The following is an 8,589-nucleotide window of genomic DNA, read 5'->3' as shown; positions in this document are numbered from 1 at the left end:
TGACATGTGCCAATCAAATCGCAGGTGCACACGTGCAGACACACACATAATGCTGTGGCTCAAATATTACAGATCTACTTTAATATAGTCACACTCACACACACAATACATGTGAAATACTTAACAAGAATTCATTAAACCCACCCTTCTTTAATGGCTGACATTTATCTTTGCAGACTCACACACACACACACATGCTGCAACCTTCACCGGCTCAATGACACGCACGCACGCGCACACGCACACACACACACACGCACGCACACACACACACACACACACACACCACACACACACACACACACACACACACACACACACACAATGACAACTCATCTAATTATCATGGTGAATGGCGTCCCCTCAATGTGTTTATAGTATTTTATGTAGTTTTGCTTTGGGATTAACACGCTGACATTTTAATGTTAGCTGGTGGAGGTGCAGGTAACTAACGACTTTATTTACTTTTTTATAGTTTAATTAATATTATTTGGGCTTTATGAGCTAGTAGCACCAGATGTATTGTTATAAAAGTAGTAAGGAACATTAAATGTAAATCAATCAACCAATCAAATTTTATTTGAAGTGTAAAATCACCATTAAATGTGGTCTCTGTGCACTTTAGAATTAAAGGAACCAAGAAACAGGGCTGTAGTCAAGACCACCTTAGTCAAGTCCAAGACAAGTCCCAGACCAGGACTAGTCGAGTCGAAGACAAGACCGAGTCCAAAAAGGTTTGAGTCCGAGTCAAGACCGAGTCCAAAAAGGTTTGAGTCCAAGTCAAGACCGAGTCCAAAAAGGTTTGAGTGCGAGTCAAGACCGAGTCCAAAAAGGTTTGAGTCCGAGTCAAGACCGAGTCCAGGACAGAAAAAAAGGTCTTATGCATGACAGTATCAAGACAATGATTTTGGGTTTCCCTTTCCCTCCAATATTATTATCCACATAATAAATACACCTGGACTCGGTCCAGACCAGAAGCCATGTTGCGCAAGACCAGCGGCCGAGACCGAGACAAGTCTGAGTCCAGATACTAGCGAGTCAGAGACCATAGAAAAACAGTCTTGAGTCCGGACTCGAGTACCACAGCCCTGCCAAGAAATAACTACAATAAAATAATTGAACAGCAATGAAAGCAGTGAATAATAAACAACTCAAAACCAGCAACATTTCAGGTTTTTTAACCTAGACTTAAAAACTTGATACTTAAGAAACACTCAAGTATCTCAAAATTCTACTCTGAAAATAACATCAGGTCAAAGACAAAAAAAACTGAATATTTGACTTTTAAAATAGACCAAATGAGTATGGCTTAAAATCAGGGCTGTGACTTAATTAAAGCGACACCAAAGCTTTGTTCCTCTCTGGTCCCCCTACAGGTTGGAAGTGGAACTGTCCCATTACGTCTTATTGGAACTACAGATAATACATTTTTATTTGCAATGCACTTTACATTTAAACAAATCTCAAAGTGCTACAGGTAAGATCATAAAAGCAAGGTAAAAAAAACATCAGTGTAAAATATCTATAAATGGTGCGACGACATTTTTGCGCAAGGTTAAAACTCATAAATTCTGCTAAAAATAAATGTTTTTAGTCCTTTTTTAAAAGTCTCAATAGTCTGTGGTGCCCTCAGATGGTCGTGGGGGGGGGGGCGTTCCAAGTCCGCTACTTGATCTGGCCAACTTGCATAGTGCGGTTATTACATATATTATGTTATATTAGTATATTAGAGCCGCAAAGCGATTGCAGACGTGCCCTTCACCCTGTTACCAGTGGATGAACCACTGACATGATTTTGGAAACTTTATTTTACGTTACAAAAAGTTCTTTAGTGTTGCTTTAAAGACACCGTTAAACCCTTGGTTAGACCTGTGAGGCCCTGTTGAGAAACTGAACCATTATACTGAGTCAACAGTGAGACAGATGATTAACAACCCTGACACCCTGTATGCTCCGAACCATAGCACTTAAAGTTTGGAAGAGACCTGTCATGGTCTGCAGCTCAGGGCCCCATCAACCATCGCCATCGTTCCTTTGCACTCTGCTGTCATGCTGCCAATACATTTTGAACACTTATCCAGAATCTCATTGGAAAGTTGTTTCCATAAACAGTCGTGGTGCTTTAATGCACCTCAACTTGTAGAGAACCAGCTCGAAAACAGCTAGTAAAGAAAAACCCTGAAACATATTCTAATTTCTACTGTTTCATAAGTGTGATTTATAATATTTTAGTAAGAAGTTGGTCTGTTTTCCCATCTGCTTCTCTTTTAATTTGCTGTTTTTGGTGTCGGCTGACTATGCAAACTCAAGACTTCCTCCATGTCTAACTGTTTTTTGGCTCAATTCATTATAACGTGCTTTTCCACAGCAGGATTTCCATTAGTGACACAACGCATGTCGTTCCACCTGAATGGTTTTTTTTCAAAGCCCATGAATCTTAAAGGTCCCATGACATGTGCTCTTTGATGCTTTTATATAGACCTTAGTGGTCCCAATACTGTACTGAAGTCCTTTTATTAACCTTAGGTCCCTAATCTTAGTCTGAATGCTCTTTTTATATAGACCTTAGTGGTCCCTAATACTGTATCTGAGTCTTTTTATTAGACTTAGTGGTCCTAATACTGTATCTAAGTTCTTTATATAGACCTTAGTGGTCCCTAATACTGTATCTGAAGTCTCTTTATATAGACCTTAGTGGTCCCTAATACTGTATCTGAAGTCTCTTTTATAGACCTTAGTGGTCCCTAATACTGTATCTGAAGTCTCTTTATATAGACCTTAGTGGTCCCTAATACTGTATCTGAAGTCTCTTTATATAGACCTTAGTGGTCCCTAATACTGTATCTGAAGTCTCTTTTATATAGACCTTAGTGGTCCTATATGTATCGAAGTCTCTTTATATATATATATATTATATCTAACACACTACATACAAGCCGTGAACAAATCCTTTTCAGTCTAGTGCTCTTCCTGTAACCCGTGATTTCTAAAGACCGTGACCAGAAGTCGAACAAAGAGTGGATACTTTTCCCTTTGTCTGTACGAGCGCCTCCACCACAACCACAACCACGAGCACACAGTGCACACATGTGACTCCATGCACACAAAGGCCCATCGCGGTCTTTTGTTCTCTGCTCCATCACAGAAGTTAATTGCCTCGTACGGGCCCATCCTGCATTGATCATACAGAACCCTCAATGCACTACCAATTAGCATGTCAATTAACAGAGCTTTATCAGGGCTTAGGAGGGATCCAGATCCTGTCGCGGGCACTTCATCTGCAGCCTCGGGAGAATGAGATATATCTGCAGGTATGTTGTTTGACAAGATTAATGACTTAGATCTACAGATCTGGACCAGGACAGCTGGCGGGGAACAAAAGAGCTTCATAAAGAAGACGCCAACTCAATGTATGGATGAGCAGACAGAGATTTACAGGCTTTTGGTTCCCCTCCTCATCTGTTTGCTCATGATCTCTGTCATCTGTGATGTCATTAAACATTAAAACACAGACACACTGCAGCATTGAATCGTTTTAAATCAACATTATATTCTTTGCTAGGTCCAAGCACTTAATAGTAATGTAAGTAAGTAAGTAAGTAAAATGTATTTGTATAGCACTTTTCTCAGATGAAGATCACAAAGTGCTTCACAACAAAAGGAAGCATTTAACAACTCTCATAAATACAATACATCACAAAAAACAAAAGAATAACACGTACACATAAGACCAGCCTAACCACCCTACAATCGAGTTAAAAGCCTCTTTAAAAAGCAGAGATTTCAACTGAGTTTTAAAGTTTACCACCAATGTGTTACTTGGAATTTTAAGGTTTTCTCTCATGTCTTTTCCATTAATTTCCACATTCACAGGAAGTAACAGGAGCAGCTTAGAACTGCAGACCAATCCAGGAGGAACAGCTGATTTTGGCCACACTGTATTTTTAGGATCATGCGAAACATGCAAAAATACTTTTTCCCCTACGCAACAATTACCTAAGCCACGTAAGATACATACAACAAAACTCTCCGCATGAAGAGACATGTACGGAAGTATTTTTCTAAGCCATTGTCTGGGTATCACAAGTTCATTATTTTTGTTGTCTCGAAGCATGTTGGTTGTGCTCATATAAATTGAAAATAAAATGGCAATATCGGTTTTATACTTCTATTCAATTATCCAACTAACACGTTCCATGTTGTTTTTGTACTTACGCTTTGTTGACACCTTACATGAGTCACGCGTATCCTGCCGTTAACTTTTGTTCTTTGACGCGTTGATTCTTGCCAGATTGCCTGGTTATAAACGTTTATGACATGACGCTTCTTTTGGTTTTGTTGTGACAGCTCATGGTTTGGGTCAATGTGTCACAGAGCCGCGGGAACATATTTTGAATTGGGGGTGCTGACGAAGTGTTCAGCCAAAGTCAACCACCACACACCAAACTGTATCCATATTATCAATTTATTGAGCTGTATAGAGATTCAATTCCTTATAAATAGCCTATCCAAGACAATAATTAGCTACTGACCTGGAAACACCGGATAATAATACACCGTTATCGCTATTCAACTAAATATAAATTTCACAATGGCCACCACAAAATAAACAAGAAAATTGTGTCCCTGTTGAATCCATAGATCAAAATAACGTGACCACTTCATGAACTGCCCTGAGACCGGGTGTTACAGATGTTTCTTACTGAAATGCACCTTGGGAGTCTTTACTTTACCTCCCTCTCTTTGTGTTTGTAAGGCCACAGGTTCTTAGCTTTGAATTTATATCAAAAACAGATATTTTCTAACAGTTGTTCATCTTTTGTTACTGTACTGATGATTGAAAAGGAGAGTTTTCGTTAAGCGTAACCCTCTTCCATCCAAGACTTGAAGTGTTCCCACTGTCATCCAACATTGTCTCTGCAGAAAAGAAAGAAAAGGACTTTTACTGCAAGAACCTTGGGCGCCTGAAACTCCTCCAACTCTGCAGCTCTATTTAGCCCAAGCACACTTCTTAGCACTTAATAAAAGTTTCCACATCATTATTCCTGCTTGCTGTATCGTTCTGTGCCTTGCTGAAGTGCATGTTGTCTCTCAGAAGGTTGAGTGCCGCGGGAGGAAAGGCTCAGCTGATCGTTACTTACAGAAATCAACTGTTTCGATTCGGCTGTTGATCTCAGCCCTTTTTCTTATCAAATCAGTCTTTTGAGAAGCTTTTGACAGCGTCAGCCGCAGCGCTCACAGACAGTTTTGTGTCAGTTTCTGTGCAACAGAAGCTTTCATTCGTCACAGCTGTAACAGCCCGCGTTTGCCTCATGACTGCTAAGTGTCTGAGTGTTGAATGTTTGTGTTCAGGGGCTTCTAATTAGCACACTCACATCCTAATGGGAGATTTAATCAGTGCGTTTCATTTTCCACATGAGTGTCAGTTAATATATAATGCATAGACAAACCATTAAAGGCATTGGTTTGGTTTCAGATGTGGGGGGAAAATTAAAAAATTGCCATTGGTTCTTTACATTCCTGTAGTATTAATGGACAAACTGCACATGAAAACTAGGGCTGGCGAGATGAAGTTTCATGAGGCGTTGAAGCTTTCCAGCAAATTGGTTTGCAAAGAGGTTAATATCTCTAAGGCTTCATGTCAGTGTGAATCCGGAAGATACAAGGGCGCAGCGGACACGGGGTACTGGGGGGGGGGGACATGTCCCCCGCACTTTCCATGACGGTGCTCCCCATCCCCCACACTTTCAACTTGCTGAGTTAATTTGAAAGCAACAGAGGTAGGCGAGTGTGCACCTTACTCAGGTTGTGTCAGTGGATTGACAGACTCGTATAGATATAGTCTATAACAAAATAATATATAGTTAAAATGCATATAAAAGAATGGAGCGAGGAAAACTCATTCAAATATGCCATTATAAAATCAGTGCATATGATAGAGTAGTGGCAATAGAATCTGCTAGAGGCTATCCAATGATGGAAAAAACATTTCCAGGGGTGCACACCCCCGGTCCCCCCTACTCTGTCCAGTTAAAATGTTATACCCACAAGGGGCGATTTTATGGAAATGTCTGTTTCCATTGACTATAAATGAAATCTAAGCTACTTGGAATCCATGATTTGGAGAGAAAAATGAGAGAGGATTTTTTTTTTTTTTACATTTTTCATCCTCCTGGACAGTCTGTCCCCATCAGATGGGAAATTACAGCTACGCCCCTGGGCAGATATTGTTATGCACACTGGAAAATGGACCCACAGATATGACTCAGGTACGTGAAATGCAATGTTTTTATAAGCAAGCTAATAAACTCACAGGCAACAGTGTAAAAAACCGCAAGCCGAAGGAAATCCAGGAAAACAGGCAATGGTCAAAATCTAGGAAAAACACCAAGAACTCAGAATACACAAGGAAAAACACTCATAGGCTAGTGGAAGACTTAAATACACGAGACAGGTGAGACAATGAGACAAAGGGGCAACACATCATTAGGGCAGGGACAGGTTGTCCCTCCCCCGATGTGAGTCGAGTGCAGATTTGAGTCACGCAATGATTCATTTTGCGACAAGCAGCCTCCAAGATGCTAACGAGAGTTGAAACCGCCAAAATTCCCAGAATAAAAACCTGAAGGCATGACGTCAGCGTCCTCGCTGTAACTGCTCAAACTGGAGTTTCCTTCCATCCCCTGGGGGAAATCCCGTCTTTAAATACCATTTAAAAGACAATATATATTAAGTTTCCCATCACAATTGTGTTGTCTTCCCGTCAAAATTGAAAATCAACACTTTTTGGAAACAAACCCCCCCCCCCCTTTTCAAGCGGACCTGAGATTGGTTGTTTGTTCTGAGTCAGAATGAGCTTTCACATCGCCCCAAACCAACGGGACCATCAGACCAAACGCTCCAGGATTCAGTTAAAATCCCATTTAAAAGCCCCCTTAAAGTGCTAAAAAATCCCTAACAGCACCAACAAAATATGGCTTTAGTTAACAGTCGGCGTTATTTATTGAAAATAATTCAGTAATGGCCAGAAGGTAATGCATTGCTCTTTAAACCTATGCAGCTGTTCAGACCTGAACCTAAAGCAGCTCCCACCTGCCAACTTCATTAAGACTAAGACTAAGATTAAGGATTGGGGGGGTGGCAGTAGCTCAGTCTCTAAAGAGTCGGGTTGGGAGGGTCGCTGTACGGAGTGTGGACTGGTAGCTGGAGAGATGCCAGTTCACCTCATGGGCACTGCCATAGTGCTTTTGAGCAAGGCACCGAACCCCGCTCAGGCCGCTGGTCCAGCACTGCATGTTTAGGACCTGAGCATGTGTGTGTATTTCAGGCCTGTGTGTCTGTGTGTGTAACAACAACAGTAACGAGTGTAAATTGCAGTTTCCCCATAGGGGATCAATAAAGAGTATGAATTAAAACTATTAAAAATTTAAACTTGGTGCCCCTATTTTTTTTTTTATTTTGTTCCAGGAAGCACTTTGGTCTCCATGCTTGCACTTCATAAATAAAGTTGAGTGGAGGTGATCATGCATTATTTAAATGGCTATAATTACCCTCTCTGTTACTGTATCTCTGGTATCTCTATTCCTGCAGTTCAACACTAAAATGCATAATCTTGCCTAAAGGAAGACAGATTTCCCAGCTGATTGACAGCTGTACAGTACAAGAGAGCTCAAATGTACAGAAGTCATGTAAACTATATTCAGTGTGCATTCCCCAGCAGAGGCCCTACGGTACAAAAACAGCCATGCTGCTGACTTTTCAGCGTGCACGACTGGCTTTCAGGGTCACCGCCTGCAGCAGGATCACTCCCCCGCTGCCAAATCAGAATCACTGTAATGAGCTTCTGCTCTGCATACCACCTCTCCATCCATCTTTCCCCAATATCCACTGCTTTCTCTATCCCTACCTCAATCTTTCCCACCCACCCCAACTCATCTTCCCACAGCCTTTCAGCACAGGGGGGAATTGGGGGGGGGGGAAGCGGGAGGATCTAGCAGGCTCTCAAGGCCCAGCGGGCCGCCACTGAGCACGGCGGTAGCGACAGGGGAATAAATTAGAGGCCGACTCGGAGAATAATAAAGTGATAATGAGTTGCAGCTGGCCACCACCGTGCCAACCCCGGGCACAGCCCGGCGAATGTTTACCACGCTGCTGATAAGTCGCGATGAGGAGTGAAGCGGCGGGCGCGCCAGGAAGGGCACGGGGCCGTCTGCGAGACAGAAGAAAGCAGATGAATGAGGAAATGAGGAGGAGGAGGATGCAGAGTTGCACACTAAGCAGAATAGACACACAGATCTTCAACAGAAATACACACGACTATATGCTCTGGGGACTTCATATTTGCAGGTACATACACTTTTACACACTGACTAACACTAAACTATTGTGTACTGCAGGGTAGTAGACTGTATGCTTGTGTGCTATTCGCATACTGTGCATTTTTGTTGCTTGCATATAATGTATATTTGCATTGCATTTGCATATATGTATTGCACATGCTCGTCTGACTACCTGAACAGCAGCCTGGATCTCCATTCTGTATCTGCTTATGTCTTAATCATCATGATTTATGTTGTATGACTCTGCGTA

Source organism: Etheostoma spectabile, chromosome 9 (assembly GCF_008692095.1).
Source record: "Etheostoma spectabile isolate EspeVRDwgs_2016 chromosome 9, UIUC_Espe_1.0, whole genome shotgun sequence".
NCBI classification, from domain to species: Eukaryota; Metazoa; Chordata; class Actinopteri; order Perciformes; family Percidae; genus Etheostoma; species Etheostoma spectabile.
The sequence above is the reverse complement of the archived record's forward strand: the minus strand, read 5'-3'. Positions refer to the sequence as shown.